This window comes from Piliocolobus tephrosceles, chromosome 16 (genome assembly GCF_002776525.5).
Source record: "Piliocolobus tephrosceles isolate RC106 chromosome 16, ASM277652v3, whole genome shotgun sequence".
Classification (NCBI taxonomy): domain Eukaryota; kingdom Metazoa; phylum Chordata; class Mammalia; order Primates; family Cercopithecidae; genus Piliocolobus; species Piliocolobus tephrosceles.
The window spans coordinates 17,643,703-17,662,263 of NC_045449.1; the positions used below are offsets into that span (position 1 = coordinate 17,643,703).

The 18,561-nt window shown below is 56.2% G+C and overlaps 1 protein-coding gene across 5 annotated transcripts in view; it reads left to right on the forward strand.

Annotated features, from left to right (window-relative positions):
* Positions 1-18,561, forward strand: part of RAI1 (retinoic acid induced 1) — a 131,435-nt gene that overhangs the window by 93,917 nt on the left and 18,957 nt on the right. The gene's annotated exons all lie outside the window — the stretch shown is intronic.

The following is an 18,561-nucleotide window of genomic DNA, read 5'->3' on the forward strand; positions in this document are numbered from 1 at the left end:
GCTCACCAGGAAATTCCCTTTGCTTCCCAGGCCTTAATTGCACATCTATAAAATGGGGGTGCTCATGTATTCATGTTCTTTGCAGTTTTTCTGGGGAGTAAAACAATGTGGTGGAGGGGGGTAGGGAGAAAAAATCCAATGTGACAGGGAAGATGGCACCTCTCCTGATGCCCAGCACACAGAGGGTACCCAGGAAATATGGGGCTTAGAATCTCAGCACCTGAAAGAGCAGCTTCTGCTGCAGCCCCTGCCACAGGGGCCACACTGGCCACAGTGCTCCCTCCTAGCCCTTCTTCCCTTGGCCAAAGCTACCTCTGGAAACTGAGTTTGAAGTTTCCAAACCTTACCCCAGACCCCCTAGCCATGAGTTATAATAGGCACATAATTAATAGTCACATAATTATAATGTCTATATTATTTATAATTTGTATATTTATATGTAACTTATTTAACTGCATATATAATCTGTAATTTAAAATTGCATCAGATAAATAATTACTTACCTACTATAGTGCTTCTGCCACTTATAAGCTGTGTGACTTTGGATAATTGCCCTAACCTCTCTGTGCCTCTGCTTCCTCCTCTATGAGTTAAAATGTGTAGACTGCTTCTCAGAAGAGGGCCCAACATACGTCTGGTCGGTGTGCGGATTAGCCCCGAGGATGCTGATGACAAAGCATTTCTGTATCTGTTTTGCTCATGGGTTCTTTGCTCAACCCTGCAAGGTGGGCATTTAATCACTATCCCTATTTTATGGGTGAGGAAGCAGAAGCCCAGCGAGTTGGGGTGACTCACCTGAGGTCACACGGCGAGTCAGCAGTAGGCGTCAGGTACTCGGTGTTCTTTCCAAAGACTCCTGAGGCCCTGGTCTGGAAAAACCCAGCTCTGGACCAGGCTGGAACACAGGGGCCTTTCTGAACCTTCCTTTCAGGGGCCTGGGGCTGTAGGGGCCTCCGGCCAGTCAGCCAAGTCTGTTCGTCCCAACATGCCAGCCAGGGAACACAGACAACCAGACCCCACTCTGGCCACGGCCCCACCAGGCAGAACAGCATGTCTACCCACCTGGGCACTGCTCCTGAGGCTGTGGGCTGGAGCCAGGTTTCTGTCACTTCAAGGAGCTCCTGCCTTCCTGGCCCCACCACCACAGCCAGCAAGGACCAGTCAGGGATTTTCCTGAACTTTCCCTGTGTTATAAAAAATTATATAAACATTTACCTTTTAAAAGTAACAGCTAACTTAGTTGCGCCCTCCTCTGCCCAACATTGGTCTGGCAGCTGCATGTACATTGTCTCCTGGCATCTGCGCGCCATTGTCTGAGGTACTCTTGTGCCTGTTTGCAGATAAGGAAACTGAGGCACAGGGACCTTGGATAACCTGCCCAAGGCCCCACAGGGAGGCGGTGTCTGGGTGGGGATTTGGACCTGGACAGGGAGCCTCCCTACCGATCAGGCCTTCAGGGCAGAGACTTGGGGCCCAGAAAAGCCCAGCCCAGCTTCTGTTTTTAAATTTCATAACATGTGTTGCTTTGTTCAGATGATTGAAGGAAAGCATATTCCAGGTAGAAATAGAATGAAAACGTTGTAACACATGAAACCAGGAGTGCCTTCCTGTGCAGCTGGCCCTTGAACAATGTGGAAGTTAGGGATGCTGACCCCCACACAGCTGAAAATTCATGTGCAATTTTGTCGTCTTTTTATTAAAAATTTTTCTTTCTTGAGACAGGGTCTTGTTCTGTTGCCTGAGCTGGAGTGTGGTGGCACAATCTCTGCTCACTGCAGCTTCGACCTCCTGGGCTCAGGTGATCCTCCCACCTCAGCCTCCCGAGTAGTTGAGACTACAGGCATGCATCACCATGCCCAGCTAATTTTTATATTTTTAGTAGAGATGGGGTCACATCATGTCGCCCAGGCTAGTCACAAACTCCTGGGCTCGTGCAGTCTGCCCGCCTCTGCCTCCCAAAGTGCTGGAATTATAGATGTGAGCCACCATGCCTGGCCTCATGTGTAACTTTCGACTCCCCAGTCGATGAACACACATTTTGTAAACACACATTTTGCATGTTATATGTATTCTTTTCTGTAGTCTTACAATACAGTAAACTAGAGAAAACAAGATGTTATTAAGAAAATCCTAAGGAGGAGACGATCGAATCTATTTACTAGTCATGAAGTAAAAGCAGATCATCGTGAAGGTCTTCATCCTCGCCGTCTTCGCATTCAGTAGACTGGGGCCAGGAGCAAGGCAGGGTCTTACTGTCTCAGGTGGTGGAGCGGGAGGCAGGAGAGGCAGGCACACTCGGTGTAACCTTTTGAAAAAACTATCCTGGGATCTTGGCTCAGTTATTCCGACGCTGGGTATGCTAATTACATCTAACTTTCTTTCATTGAGTCTGAGAAAAACACCCACATATAAGTAGACCGTGTTGTTCAAGGGTCAGCCATACCTGGCCCTGGCAGCAGCGGGTCCCCACACAGCTTAGCGCTTGAGCCAGTCCTGGCTGCTTTGTCTCCGAAAGCTGTGTACCCACTGAGGAGGATACAGCCTGTACAGGAATTCACATTTGGTTCTCCTTCCCCACTTGGGGGGCTGTTTCCTTATCCGTAAAATGGGAGGCTGGTCCCTATCTTGTGCATTGCAGGATGCAGGGGAACTGACTCCTCTTGGCAACTGGGGCTTGTTCTATCCTACTGAGGGGGAAACTGAGGTCAACCCCACCAACCTAGAGTCAAACAGCTGGAAAGTGGCAGTGCCAGATTTGAGCCTGAAACCAGGCTCTTTAGTCACCTTGCCTAGCCATTCATAGAAGTTTTTAAATCTTTTAGGAGTATCACATGCTCATGGTAGAAAAATTCAAGTACAACTTCCTTTTTTATACAAATGTTTTGTACACACTTTTTTTTTTTTAGACAGTCTCACTCTGTCGCCCAGGCTGGACTGCAGTGGTGTGATCTCAGCTCACTGCAGCCTCCACCTCCCAAGTTCAAGCAATTCTTGTGCCTCAGCCTCCCGAGTAGCTGGGATTACAGGTGTGCATCACCATGCCCGACTAATTTTTGTATTTTTATACTGATAGAGTTTTGCCATGTCGGCCATCCTGGCCTCAAGTTATCTTCCTGCCTTGGCCTCCCAAAGTGCTGGGATTACAGGCGTGAGCCACCACACCTGGCTCACTTTTTTTTTTTTTTTTTTTTTGAGAGAGAGTCTTGCTCTGTCGCCTACACTGTGCAGTGGTGCAGTCACAGCTCACTGTAGCCTGACTTCGTGGGCTCAAGCAATCCTCCCACCTCAGCTTCCCAAGTAGCTGGGACCACAGGCGAGCACCACCTCACCTGCCTAATTTATTTTTCTTGTAGAGATAGGATTTCCCCATGTTACCCAGGCTAGTCTCAAACTCCTGTGCTCAAGCGATCCTCCTGCCTTAGCCTCCCAAAGTGCTGGCATTACAGGCGTGAGCCACTGCACCCAGCCCTGTATACACTTTCTACACTGTGCTTTTGTTCACCAACTTGAAGACTGCTCCAATTAATCCATGTGGTGCTTCCATTCTCTCAGTACTCAGCCAATAGAACCTCCCAGGTGTATCTCCCTCATTCCCCTTGGATGGACAGTTAGGGGATCTCCAGTGTTTTGCTGCTGCAAAGGACACTGCAATTGATAGCCTTCTGCAGATGACTTTGGGCCCAGGTTAGAGGGCACATGTAATTTGCATTTGGGTCCATATTGCCAGAAATCTCTCCAAAGAGGTAGTACCGGTTTACCCTCCCATCCCCAACTAGATTGGGCACCTCTTTCCCCATGCCCTCACCGGCCAGGCAGATGCTCTGTGCCAAGAAAACCAAACAGCTGCTTCCCTTACAAATACTCAAGGGCATGGGCATGTGTGGGGGCCTGAGTCCAGCCCTGCACCTGTTACCAACTGCAAGATCTCAGGCAATAGGCTTCACCCCTGTGGGCCTCAGTTCCTCATATGTAAAACAGTGGTGATTGGATTGTGGTGAGGAGTTTGTAGATGCAAATGCCTAGGACAGTGCCTGGAACATCAATGCCCCAGGTGAGAAGTGGCTGTTCTTACGAGTCTGCATGAGTCTTGTACACCATGACTGCAGTCATGGGATGGGGGCCAACCCCCTAGGATGGATGCTCAGGCCTCAGACCTGGGTTTTGGGAAGGGTTGAAGGGAAGGGAAGAACAATGAGGGGGAATTACCAAGGGGAAAGGGTGGAATTAGCTTATCCCAGCTTCCCACTGTGCCACTGGAGAAACTGAGGCCCAGAGGGGCCCAGGCCTTGAAGTGATTGCAAGTTCAGCAGCATGAAACTGCTCTTTATCCTTGCATTGCTGCCAGGAACAAATGCTAAATGGAGAGTCCGGAGAGTTGCCCAGGCCACTGCAGGACCCGAGCTTTGAGACTGAGGGCTTGGGGTCACAGAGCCACAGCCTTGTCCTGAAATCCTGGAGGGCCCTCCTTGGACAGGACAGAACCTGTATTCTCTCTCTGAGCCCAGCTTCAGCAGAACCCAGAGTCTTCCAGAGCTGAGATCTTGCCACACCAGCTGCGGTCACAGACCTGCCACACTGGCTTGACCTGGGAGTTCCTTACAGCTGCAGAAGCCCTTTCCCACCCGACCTGCTGCATCAGAATCTGTGTCTCACCAAGACGTACACGTTAATGTTTGAGGAGCACTGAGACCCCGCCAGGATGATGCTCTACCTGCCTGAAGGGACAGGCCACTGCTCTGTGGGCAGACCTCAGCCCTCAGCCCCAGAATGTCCTCCCCAGCAGACACACGTGGCTCCCTGGGAGGCACGGAAAGTACAAGACTTGGACCTGGCTCGTGATGAACTGGTGGCCCTGGAAGTTGCTACCCTTTATTGACCCTCTGCCAGCTACCAAGCACATTATCCCATTTAGTCTCACAACAGCACTGGAAGTTTGCTGTTTAATTTAGAGTATCTTGCAGTTTAGGCACACAAAGCACACAGAGGTTAAGTAAATTGCCCAAGGTCACCCAGCATATATGTATGCAGGAGCTGGGATATGAATCCAGAGCTGTCCCCAGCACCAGAGTCTAGCCATTTACAGTCAGGGTGGGCATGGGAGCAGATGGTGGCTCCTCTCACCCCTGAAACCAGAGCCCCAGCCCCTGTGAGCCCTCACAGTTGGTTGGCCTAGCCATGGTAAATCTGACCTCTCAAGAGCCTCCCTTTCCGGAGCAGAGGCCTGCGATTCTCCATGCTGGAGAGCTCGCCAAGAGGGATTCTCCTACAACTTTCCAGAACACAGCAGTTCTGGGGCCAGGCCAAGCTAGCCATGTACAGCTGGAAGAGGCTCTCTCCCCTAGATGCTGAGTGACTAGAAGCCAGGAGGGAGGGAGTTCTGGAATGGTCTGGAGCAGCTGGAGGTGAGGCCTGTGGGGGATGGGGCGGGGCCTGGGAAGAGGGACCAGCGCACAGAGAGTATTCTGAACCGCAGAAAGTATTCGGTTCACTCTAGGAGAAAAACAGGAGTGTTGTTCAAAACAGCCAGACGCCAGGCCCAGTTGCCCTCGCCTGGTTTTTACTCTTAAACACCTTCGCATTTCATGGCTGTTCGGAAGAGAGAGAAGTCAGCCAGTTGTCCATTCAGACACAAGACAAGGCAGCAGCTGACAACCAAAGGCAAATATTTTCCATCCTGAGGAAAGCCTCCCGGGTGGCCCCAGGCCTGCCTCTGGAGCAGTGGCTGGCTGGTGGCTGGCTCTCCCCGAAGGTTGCTACTTCTGGTTAGCACACTGCGTGTCTGGGGGACTGGCCAGGATCCACCCCCACCCAGGGAGCACTAGGGGCAGCGGGGCGGCCATTCTAGGCCCACAGGAAATGGAAGCTCCCTTCCTGGCGTGAGGGCAGCCAGGCCTCCGGGGAGGCCAGGACAGCGTGGGCCCTACAGTTCCCTGTCTTGAAACCCCAGCCCTTGATATCAAAATGGGACCTGCTAGTCTGTTGTTGGGGAGGGGGATTTAACTGCCCAAAGCTCTTAGGTCCTGAGTGAATTTAATTTTTTTCAGCACAACAGTAGCCACACACAGGCGAAGAGTGTGGCACATGGCTACGTGGGGTTTGTATTTGGTCTACAGGTGAATGAACAAGACCCATGTGGACTTAGGCCTCGTTGTCATAATTCTGCAGCCCCAGGGGCCAACCCCCCACGTGGAAACCCTTAATAGGTAGCCTGGCCAAGTGGGTAGCCAGAAATCAGTGATGGCAGGTCCTGGGACTTCTCTCTAGTCCCCTCCCCACCCTTTTTTCTTTCTTTCTTTTTTTAAATACAAGAGTTTTACTCTTTTCCCCAGGCTGGAGTGTAATGGTGCAATCTTGGCTCACTGCAACCTCCGCCTCCTGGGTTCAAGCAATTCTCACGCCTCAGCCTCCCGAGTTGCTGGAATTACAGGCACACGCTACCATGTCCAGCTAATTTTTGTATTTTTAGTAGAGACGGGGTTTCACCATGTTGGCCAGGCTGGTCTCAAACTCCTGACTTCAAGTGATCCACTCACCTTGGCCTCCCGAAGTGCTAGGATTATAGGCGTGAGGCATCGCGCCTGGCCACCCACCCTTTTTTTCTCCCAAGAAAACCAGTCTTCTGAAAATTTCAGAGGAAACCAGGACCTCCTCGCCCATGTATTTCACCCGGGCAAAATCTAAGGCCCGCGCTGCCCTCACAAACCTGTATTCACAAAAGCCCCGCGGGCATCTCCCTGATTGAGGTCCCACCCACAGGGCCTAGGACAGGGGGACCAGGGAGGGCCCCAGAGGCTGGAGTTTGGAATACCCTCTTCTCTTCTCTGGAGCTCGGTTTCCATGTCTGTGAAATGACAGGTGATGTCACCTCTCAGAAGGGCAGTTTGAGAGAAGTAAAATCTATTGAGGCACCTTGGACACAGGAGGGGGACAGACAGCATCAACTTTTGATGGTGCTGCAGTTACACGGCTCCAGCAGTCTGAGCCTTACCAAGACCTTTCCAGATCTGAGGGAAGCCCATGCCCAGTGTCTAGCTGGCTGGGGGAGAAACCCCTTGAGAACCCTCACCCTGTAATGCTAGGGTTTGCATTTGCTTAGGAGGCTTTGTTCCTGTCTCTCCCCTTCTGGGCCAGCCTGGCTTCCTGGGCAGGCCCAAGAGTGTCCTGGGCCCAGCACTCAGAGTCAGTGCAGTCTTTAATCTGCATTCTACAGGCGTCCTCACCCCCTCCCCTACCAGGAGCTAGGAACCTGCCAGGCTTCTTACCTCTCTGCAGGAATCTCCACCCCTCCAGCACCAGAGGCTGCTCTCTTGGGGTAGGGGCCCAGCCCTTGAGGCCTGTCTCCTCCAGCCCAGCTAAACCAGAGAGAACTTCCATCTCAGCTTCCCAAATAGGCGGTGTTCTTCCCCGCCACCAAGCTAGGCAGCTCCTGGTGGCTGGAATGCCCTGCTCCTTTCTTCTCAGCCCACCACTTCCTCCAGCCTTCCCTCCTCTGTGCTGCAGCAGGGAGCCTTACCCCCACTTCCTTCAGAAGGGAGGTGCTCAGGGGTTCCTATGCCTATAGGTCTCCAGGATTGGGCACTGAGCAGTCTGGAAAATGTCAAGTGAGGGAGGGATCCAGTCAAAGCCCCAGGGGGGCCTCTGAGCTCAGCCAGTTCTGCTGCTGCTCCCCACCTCTGGGGGGAAGGACAAGCTGGGGTTTGGATGGGTGGCCTTTTGGAGAGCAGAGTAATGGGAGCCGACTTGAACTTCCTGTGGCCTCATTCCCTGACTGGGGGCGGAGGGTAGTCTGAGCTGCTGGCCTGGGGTGCTGGGCCACAGGGGAAGGGGCTGGGAGGGAGGGATCTGGGTGAGTCTAAGGGAGGGTGATCCTGAAAAGAGGGGACGGCAGCACTAAACTGCCTTCGGGGAGTCCCCACTGTGCGCCCCTGGCACTTTCCCAGCCCCCTGGCGCGGTCGCAGGCACGGGTGGGTCAGCCTCAAAGTTGTTGGTACCGCCAGCCCGCTGCTGTTTAAATGGTGTGTTTGTTTGGAGTGGCTTAGGGAGGAAACTGGAAATGGGGGGTGCGCAGCGCCCCACTTGGCGCCACCGCTGCCGGAGGGTCCGCGTGTTAGAAGCCCCAGCTTCGCAAATGACCGAAGAAGGGTGGGCGTTGAGGAGGGAAGGCCGAAAACCAAGGCGGGGGGTTCGGGCCCTGGGCCGGCCTCCCCCTTTTCGCGGGGGGGAGAGCAGGAGCCGCCTCTCGCAACCACTCTGTGCGCGGGGTGGGAGGGAGAGAGGGAGGCGAAGGGACGACAGCGCCGGGCTCCCCGCCCCCATCCCACCCGGTTCCAATATTTCGCAGAAAGGCACGCGGCTCCTAATCGGTCCTTTCCAGGCTGAGATTTAGCCGCGCGATGCCCGCGCAGGGGCGGGGGCCGCGGGCTGGGGGAGGCGCTCAGAGTCCGGAGCCGCCGAGCGAGGTGAGGAGCCCGCGTCCTAGCGGCTGGTGGAGCGGGCGGGCGGGCGCGCAAACCCGAGAGGCAGATATAGAAAGGGGGGCAGGTTAAAAATAACCCTCTCCGGCTGGGAAGCTCGCGCGCGCTCTCTCGCCTCGTTCGGTGCCAGAGGACTCCAGGGGAGGTGGCGTTGGGGAGGGCAGAGCGGGATTCCCCCTCCTCCGCCGGGCGGGGTGCCCGCCTGCGCGCCGCGGTTGCACGTGTGCGGGGCCGCGCGCCCGGGCCCCCTCTGCAGCCGGTCGGTGGGTGCCCCCTCCTCAGGACCGGGCGCATCTGGCAGTGGCCCCCCGCCCGCAGCCTTGCGCGGCTGGAGGGAAGCGCTCTATTATTCATTATTTACGAGCGTTAATAGGTTTGAGCCACGGGGCGGTGGGGGGACGGGGGGGGCGTCGAGGACGCTGTGGGGACCGAAGCGTTAGGGGAAGGGGAGGGAGGGGGAAGGGCGGGGGCGGGGCTGCGCCGCGGCCTGGAGGAAAAGGTCTCGGCCTGGGGCCCTGCGAGCCGGGCGCAGCTCTCCGCCAGGTTTCTTCACACTGCAGGCCGTCGAGGTCGCTCAGGGCGCCAAGAGGGCAGCGCGGGCCTTAGATTTTGCTCTTGGCCTCTGTCCTTCGCGTCCTCACCCTTACAGAGGCACGGGGAGGGGGCTGTGGGGGCCGTACGCCCCGCCCTGCGCGCCCCTCGCCGCCGCCGCGTCCCCGCCGCAGCCCCGGCCTCATTTATCATCATCTTTGGTCAAGTGGAGTGTGCAAGGAACAGCTGCTTCACTCGGCTGACTTCCGAGGGCGGCTACGAAGAGAATCAGGGAGATGAATGATGGGGGCTGGGGGGGGCCACTGCCCCCCAGGGTCCCCGCGCAGGCGAGAGGGAGGCGGGGAGCGTCCAGGGCAGCCTCCGCCTCATGGCGAGTGCAGCGCCCCCTTCCTCTCTCCTGGCGCCTGCAGCGACCGGGGACGGGGGGACAGAGGACGGGGCCCGCCCCAGGAGAGGACTGGGCGCCGGGGGGCGCCCTTCGCCGGCGGAGAACTGGCGGGCGCGCTGCCGGCGGAGCCCGAGGTCGCGGTGACCTTGCTGGGGTCAGCGGGCTGGGCTGCGTAGGCGGCGGCGCGGCGTCTTTGGTGGCGCTTTCCGGATTGGCGCAGAGGCCGGGAAACAAGGCGGGGGCGGGCGGGGGAACACAAATAGAAGGTGAAATTTTACCTGCCCCTGAGGGAGTCCTGCGGATTTTCTCCGGCAGCAGCAGGCGCTCTGCCTTTGTCTTACACGGCTGAAACATCTGTTGCAGAGGGGCGGAGAGGCCGCAACAACCCCCACACACCCTGCGCTGCTCTCCGTTCCCCTCTGCCCCAGCCGTGCTGCAGGACACCCGGCGTCGCGTTAACCCTGCTCGCGCTGGGGCGCGCGCCCGGCACCCGCTGCCGCAGTCCACGCCTCGCGTGGGACTTCTCGCCACCGCCCCCGATCGGGTCTTGGCGGTGGCGCCCGGTGACCCCCCCCCCCCCACCTCGAAGAGGTGCTGAGGCGTAGGCGGGGGCCAAAAGGGTTAATGGCCTAGTCTCAGACCCTAATTGTCAGAGCCAGCCCCGCTTCGTTTCAATTACCCTAAGTAGAGGCTGAATGCGCAATTAACGAAGTCAGCTTGCCAACTGGAAAGCCGGCCCCGCTTTCACGTTGAGCAGAATACTCCACCAGCTGACTTGGACGAAGCAATTTCCTCCTCTCTCTCTCCCCTTTTTTCTCTCCCTCTCTCTTCCAATCCCCCTCCCTCTTTTTCTCTCTCCTTAATAATAAAATTATACCAAGCAGTTTGCGGTGTGGCAGGCGGCCAGAAAAGCGTTTCTTTAAACGCCGCCGTCTCACAATTAGGCAGCAAGAGGATTTGACACGCCGTGGCGGCCTGACAGGCGGCTTCCTCCCCTGGGGACTGGGGGGAGGGAGGGGGTGCCAATTCCCCGCTCCCCCAGGTGGAACCGGGACTGGGAGGGGCTGGCCTGCTTCGCCTCTCCGGCTGTCAGGATGGCTGCAGCGAGGGGGTGTCAAAGGCAGGGAAGCGAGGGGCGGTTCCGCCTAGGCTGGGGAAGGCGGAAGGCAGCGGCACATTCCACGACTTCTCTGGGAAGCTGTCGTATCCAGGAGGGAGACCTTGTTCCCCTTTCTGTTTGTCAGACAGGCACTCTGAGGCACAGAGCTGTGGAGGGATCTCAGCCCTGCTGGGCGTCCTGCACAAGTCACTGGCCCACTCTGGACCTCTTCCATCAATCCCTGGGCAAAATGAGGGGGAGATTTGACCTAGAATGTGCTCTGCAAAAAGTGTCTTCTAGTGGCTCATTGCCCTTAACAGCTGGTCTTGCAGGCCAGGAGAGGGGGGTGTAGGCAGCACCACGTAGAAGCAAGTCGGAGACCACTATCCGGTTTGCGTGGCAGACCCATGGTCCTCAAGGCACACAGGAGGGTGGCTCGGCGGGAAGCCAGGATGCAGGCAGCTCATAGATGGGGTGACTTTGCAGTATTGCCAGGGATTGGCGCCATGAGGACAGAGGACACCGAACACTAGCTGCAGCAGCCGGGCCACTTGAGCTTGGGGAAGGCTCAGAGAATTTGGCAGAGGTGGGAGGTGACTGCAGGGGCCCCAATTTGCTCTTTGCAGCCCCCCAGCCCCACCCAGGCTGCTGCTTACATGAGGTGCCTTCATCCTTCCTCACATAGTTAAGCCCTCCTTCTTCCAGCCTTCCCTGATCACCTTCTCTCCCCACCTCACAGCCTTGTGGGTGTCACTACATCTCAACACCACCATGGCAGTTGTCTGTGTGTGTGTATGTCTGCCTCTGGAGAGCAAGGGCCATGTGCTGTTTCCTGTGTGTGCCCCGCACCCAGCTCGGCCCACATCCAGACTGTAAGCTGAGCAGAAATGTGCTCCACAAGTGAACCAGTGCAGGCACCAGGGATTCTGGAGGAGACAGCACACACTTTGTCTCTCCTTCCTGATTGGCTGCTGCATGCATCCTGGCCTGCAGGCCCCTCATCCTCAAACCTCTCTCTGGGTATCATTCCTTTGGTCTGGGTTGAGGGTTAAATGCACCCAACACAGAGCCCAGCGCTCCGATCCATCTCGTCTGTTTATTTATCCAAGCAATACTGAACGGACATTGACTCTGGGGCCATTTTCTAAGCTTGGAGCTTAGGGTCAAACAGAGGAAGTCCCTGCCCTCCTCAGGCTACATTCTAGTGAGGGAGGCACATGTGAAACAGCTCATTGTACCATCAATTATGTAATTACCGCTGCGTTGAGAGCCACCAAGGAGCCTGGCGGGGGACCCAGGCGAGTGGGGGTGGGGCCTCGCCTGGTGTCTGGTGTGGAATGCCACAGAGGTTCTCACAAGCTCTGGGAACCTCCAGCCTTTCTAGTCCCCCTTCTCTCGGCACCTCCTTTCCAAGGCCGCTGAGTGCCCCTCCTGCAGGGGTCTGCCCTGTTTCCCCCCTGAGTCCAGGGCACTGCTCTCCTGCATTGCTCTGCTCATCTGTGCTGGTCCCAGAGCTTCTCCTGGGCCAGGGAGCACTGTTCCTCCTGTTCTGGGTGCCATCGAGCCCATGCAGATCCCCTTTGCATCAGTTCTGTCAGCATTTGACCCCAGGAGCTTGTGATCAAATTTAGGCCACAGACAGGTTCTCTTGAATTCTCAAGTATGAAAGAAAAAATTTTATACTTGGTTGATAACATTTTCTTAAATGAGAGATATCCCTTTTTATAAAATCCTGATTTCTGTCTTTTTCAAGGGAAAAGCTCAGAAGCTTTGGCACCCTGGCCTCCCACTCTCAAGTGGCCACAGTCTGCTGGAGCTGAGAGGGGCTGCGGCCCCCCTTCCCCTTTATTTGGGAGCAGGATCGCCAGTTTGCCTCCATACCCATCTGCCCACTTCCCTGCCAGGCCTCAGGAAGATGTTCTTTGTCAAATGAATGAAGCAAAGCAGTGGCCACCCCTGATCTCTCGCTGCCTGGCCCACCCACATGTGCTCTGTGCTGCCACTCCACTGCTCCTTCTGGATATTTTCGCAGGGTTACTGTGACATTTTGTGCATTATTCATTCAATAAATATTTATTGTTCTGGACAATGGGGAATAGCTGTGAACAAAACAGGCAGAAATCCTTGCTCTCATGGAACTTTTGTTCTAAAGAGGAGACCAATAATAAAGCAAGTCAAGTTTGATTACAACAAAGAAAGTCGTGCGGGGGTGCAAGAGGTGCTGTTTCAAACAGTAGGCAGGGAAGGCTTCTTGAGAAGGTAACAGAGGAGCCAAGACTTGGAGCCAGGGTAGAGAGTGGTATTTCCAGAGGTAAAAGGCTCGCCCAAGGTCACACGGTCAGCCAGCAGTCAGACAAACCCACAGGCTTGGCACCTCTGTGTTTCCACTTCCCCAGGGAAGTAAGTCATGGACTGTCCAGGCATGTGGGGTAGGGAAGACAAGGCTGGGGCCAGAGAGTCCGGTGCTTCCCGCCTCCCTTAAAGTCAGCAGCCAGGCCAGGCGCGGTGGCTCACGCCTGTAATCCCAGCACTTTGGGAGGCCGAGGCAGGCGGATCACCTGAGGTTGAGACCAGCCTGACCAACATGGAGAAACCCTGTCTGTACTAAAAATACAAAATTAGCCGGGCATGGTGGCACATGCCTGTAATCCCAGCTACTCGGGAGGCTGAGGCAGGAGAATCGCTTGAACCCGGGAGGTGGAGGTTGTGGTGAGCCGAGATTGCGCCGTTGCACTCTAACCTAGGCAACAAGAGTGAAACTTTGTCTCAAAAAAAAAAAAAACAAAAACAAACAAAAAAACCAGCAGCCACACCTAGCCTATCTCATCCTTATCTTGCAGCCTCCTACAAGGGCAGGAACTCCTGGGGCTTGGGGTGGGGAGAACAGAGCTGGCTGGGAACACCTCTGTGGGGCCCATCTGGCCCCTGTGCCAGGGTCTGGGCCAGCCCCTTGGTCTTGCTAGGCCCGGGACTGATTGTGTCTGATGGCATCAGCCTGGCCTTGTAGGGGAAGGACAGGGGCTGTGTCCCCCCGCCAGCAGGACCCAGACAACTGCCTGGGCCGCCAGACCCTGGCCCTGTTAACTGTCTGCGACCCAGCAATCAGCATCCCCTCCCGCCTTTTTCCCTTTTCTTCATTTTGACAAAGACACGGAGAGGTGGTGATGCTTTTTGTTCAGTGGTGAATAAAGTGATCTAAAAAAAAAAAAAAAAAATTATTGTCCACAAGAGACTGATCAGTACAGAACTGATAATAGGTGAGCTCTTCCCAGCAGCCTCCCCCGGGGGACCTTGGAATGCCTGCAGCTGCTGCGGAATCTCCTCTTGTTCCCTAACACCTCACAGTGGAGGTGGGATGGCTGGCCATCTGCCCCTCACCGCGGGACTGGGGGGCCCTGCGGCCCAGGTCTCCCGGCCGCTCGATGGCTGTATCCCAGGAATCAGCACCAAGGGTCGGTGGGGTGGGATGGAGAGCAGAGCACAGCTTTAGAGTTAGGGGACCTGGGCACCTAGGCAGAGGGCCTGGCTGTGCCTATGAACAGCAGGTGGGGCCAGGCCAGCGGGTGGGCGTGGTTAGGCCCTGCAGGGATCCCATTCAGCTGGCTTAGCAGGTCTCAGCTGTCCCCACAGCTGGGTCCCTGGAGGAGACGGTGTTGGGGGCTGTGAGGGGAGGCTCCTTAAATATCTGAGGAGTCCAGACACCTCTGCTCCCCACTCCGCTCCGGTGCACTCTGAAGGGTCCAGAGCCCCCAGCCACACCAGGGCTCCCCCAACCTCAACTGACCCTGGCTAGGGCTGCCCTTCTGCTTCTCACCCCATCACTGGCCTCCTGATATTTGGGACCCCCAGACCCTATAGAGAGGGCATGTTGGTCATTCCATGGGATTCTTCCTTGAGCATAGGAGTCCATGAATGAGGAGGGATGCATATCCAACTGTTGCCCACAGAGTGGTCTGGAGGGGCTCCCTGGTCCTCTGGGGTTCCTGATGTCCTAGGAGGGTCCTCCATCTGCCCCAAGCAGGCCTCTCAACCCGCGGACCCTAACCTGACCCAGAGGCCTGTGGGCACCCAACCCTCTTGTCTCGTGGGCTCCTTGGAAACTCACCCCCTTCCTCCTTTAAGCCAGGCCCGTAGCATATGGAATTGGGCCCATAAGACAGCTTTGAATCCAGTGAATGATTTCTCATTTTCACCAAGTCTCCTGTATTGATTATTCATCACCCACAACAGATGGGAAGGCCCGAGGGGTTCCACCTTCTCCATCCCTGCCTGGACTCCCCCTCTGCCCTGTCGTCAATTTCCAGAACCTTGGTATACTCCTCCTTCATCCTCAGGTTCCCAGTCTGCCCCGTCCTCAGCTTCTGGTAGTCCCGGTACACTGCTCCTTCATCCTCAGTTTCCCAGACCTTGAGTGGGTTGGGTTTTTAAATTTTTTTCTTGCAGCAACAAATTATGAAACCAGGTCATAAAACCACCTTGGGTAAGTAGGTGGGATGGAACCAGTGGCCTCAGAGCTGCTGCTGGGGATCAGGAAGCCCCCCATCCGTTTCCTTCTCCCTCTCTTCCTGTCTCCCCCTCAGCCTCCCTCTCTCCCTCTCTCTTAGGAAAAAATTCCAGCCACCACCTCCCAGCTGAGCTCCCTGAGGAGCCATAGCAGCTCTGGCCCACACTGTGCCCATTTCCCTGACTGGGCCCTCAAGCCTGGGGTCTGAGGAGGCTTTAGGCCTAGTGACCGCTCCCTGAGGCTGCCCAGGGGACAGTAGTTGCCTTGGTGACAGTGGGCGGCTGGTGACCATCACTGCCCATTAGTGGACCCACCTGAGGTGGGTCTGGCTGCTTAAAGATGAGGACAGAATCAAAATAAAAGTGAGGACCCTGGCCTGGGGCTCAGGCTGTCACAGGCTGCAGCTCAGCCCCTTACCCCACAGCAGCTTTGGCTAGCATCCTGCTCCAAGAGACTGTCCCTCCAAAGTGGGAGCCCCCGCAGGGGTTCAGGACAGGGGTGTCCACCCGTGGTCCAGTCACTGCCGCTGCTGCTGAGGGCGTCCTGCATAGGTGCTTCACTGTGGGTGGGCTCTGCTCTGGGGTCCTAAGCAGGGCACTTGTCCTCAACCTCACTTTTTTCTGTAAAGTGGGAGAAGGGATTAATCAAATTGTTGTTTGAGAAAGCCGCACAGAGTGGGTGTTCTGCAGCCGCCTTGCTCCTGCCCCAGCAGTCCTGTAGATTTCTGGAGGGAAAGGGCTAAGCTCTTTGCCTAAAAGAAGGGCTATGCCCTAGGTGTGCCATGCTGCCAAAGGCCTTTGAGAGCTGCTGGCCTTGCACGAGAGGGTAGCTGGGGTTTCATTTTGCCCCCACTATTTTCATGGCTTGGAGTGAGGACACCCATTGCTGTGTCAAGGGGAATCCTGGTGCCCTGGGTGCTATGTGACTCCAGTCATGCTCCCCGCTGCGCCTGGCCTGCCTCCTCTGTCCAGCGCTGAGAAGACCAAGCTCCAGGAACTGATTCTAAGGGTGAAGTGTTCGTGTATCTGGTGCTTAGAGGATGCACTAGACTCCGCCCCTCCTGCCTCCTAGCTTCAGCAAGAACTTTGGAGATAAGGCCTGGACCAAGTGTCTGGGAGGAGAGGCAGGTTGGGGAGAAATGGATGGATTGGAGTGAGTGGGGACCCTCTGGGCAATGGTTGAGCTGGACCATAAGGAGTGAGCCCAGTGGGTGGGGGGTGCCCTCCCCAGTCTCCACCTACCACCCCTTCTCCCTCCAGCCCAAGTCACGGGCCAAACCCACAGTCTGCCCCCTAGGCCACTTCTTCCCTGCCTCCAGGTTCAAAGGTCACCATCGCTCTGCCAGGGGGACTCTTTCTGCTCCCTCCTCTCCTAAGCCCCACCCAGCCCAGCCCAACCCAGCCCAGCCCTGCTGCCTGCCTCTCTTCCCCTCTGTGTCCTGCCCTAGTGCTCTTGAAAAGTAATCATAATCATAATAATTAATAACAACAGAGCCCATAGCAGGCCTGAGGCAGCCCTTAAAGAGGCGGTGCCCCATTTTCTCCCAGCAGAGCTGGCGGTGGGACCCGGCTGGCACTGAGAGGCGGCCTGTGCCTTTGTTCCCATCCCTCCCTTTGCCTTGGATTCCAGAGTGGTGTTGGGGTGAGCATTTTTGCCTGCGTTCTCCATCAGCACTGGGCTTCTTGTGTTTTAATTGAACTGTCTTTTCTTAGCGATAGATGCTTTCACCGCATCCAGCTGCTCGTGTGTATTGGGAAACCTGCCTGTAATACAGCTTGGCTAAATTAAAAGACGCAGCAGCTGGACCGATTAAACATGGAGGGAGGGATGCAGACGGACAGGCAGGGAGGGGATACTGGTAATAGCACCCCCTCACTGTCTCTGTCTCTCTTTAAATAATGTTTCTGGTAATGCATTTTGGAGAATGTGAAAAAAAAAATAAAAAATAAAGCCGTAGAAATGTTAATGATATCCACAGGACACTCAGCAGGAAATGAGAGTGATCTGGGACTAATAAAAGCCGAAATGTAATTTGTGCAGATATACGAGGCGCAGCCTTCAGAGTGGTCCTGGGTTTGCACATTCTGGGCTCATAAACATGTGCCAGGGGAGGGCAGGGAGTGGGCGCCGTGCCCTCGGCCTGGGCACACGCTTGCCTCGGCTGCCCTGTGGCAGTCTGGCCAGGGCAGGAGCGTGAGGCTGCCCACCTGGCAGGGAGCTGCCAGACCAGAACCAAGTGCCGTCCCCAGCTCCTCTGGGTTGGCGCGTCTCGGCAGGAACCTCCTGTAATGTTTTATCTGAGCCACCAGGGTTAGGATTGAAGTGGGTCAGAAGGGCGGGCACGCGGCTTGTTAGGGATGCCTGCCACAAATCCAGGGAGAGGAGCTGGAACAGAGGGAAAGCGACTTTGATGAACTGGTAGGCAGGGGCTCACCTCATGGGAAAGTGGCTGGCCCCCACACTAGGCTGGGTCTCTTGCATTCGTGGGCCAGGGCAAGCCGACTCCAGAAAGCAGAAGTGGTACCAGGACTGGGCTGATGGGCCTCTGGGGGCCATCTGGCTGCCCTGGGCTTGCCCTGCTCTCAGGCAGATGGAAGCCCTCTGTCCCCTTCCCTGCATCCGTCTGCAGACACTGAATGAGGAAGGTACTTCTGGTGGGGTCTGGGCCAAGGAAGAAGGGTGAATGGAGGAGCCCCCCCGTTCTCCCCCACTCCCCACCTTTCTGCCTCTTCCCTGTTTCCCCCCGCCTGACCCTGTGTGCCCCTCTCTCCCTCTCTTTGTCCCTTCCTGACCCCTTCAACAACCTGGAATCTTTGTAGCCTGAGGCAAGCCACCCCTTCCTTTTGGAGCATTTGGGAACCAGCACTGGAAAGTCCCCTATCCCCTTCTGGGCCACACAGGCCGAGCTGAGCCCCTTCTTCCTGCCTCCGGGCCAGCGTGCCAGCGTGGTTCTGGGTAAATCCCAAACCCTCTGGGACTCGGCCGATGGCCAGCCCCTCCATGTACTTCCTCCAAAACCTGGGCATTCCTCTTTCTTCCATCCCTCTTTGAGGGGTCTTCTGGGGTGGCCCGGCCAGCAAGTCAGCTGGGAGAACCTTTACCCTGGATGCCAGGCCGGCAGATGCTCTGCTCTGAGAGGCTCCCACCCCGGGTCCTTTCCTGACCCAGGATTCTGCTCTGCGGGCAGGGGCAGGTTAGACCCCCACCTGAGCCCCAGCCCCTCAAATCATAACCAGACGGGCTCTTGGGTGTTGCCTGCCCCAGCCCCCACCTGCGGAGGTGGGGAGGGGCTGGCCAGGAGGGACAGGGCTGTGTCGCCCCATGCGGGTGGGGCTGGGCTGTGCCCTTCCGTGGCCGTGGCCGTGGACTGCATCTCTAGCCCCATTAGTATGCACTCCCTCACTCTGGGCCACGTAATCTGTTTATGCACCTATGATATCAAAAACAGGAGGCAGGTGCTGCCGTCTTGCGTTCCTGGGAGTCAGAGGAGGGGACGTTTTATGTCTACAGTGGCTTGGCAGCCCCTAATCGACGTCTGCTAGA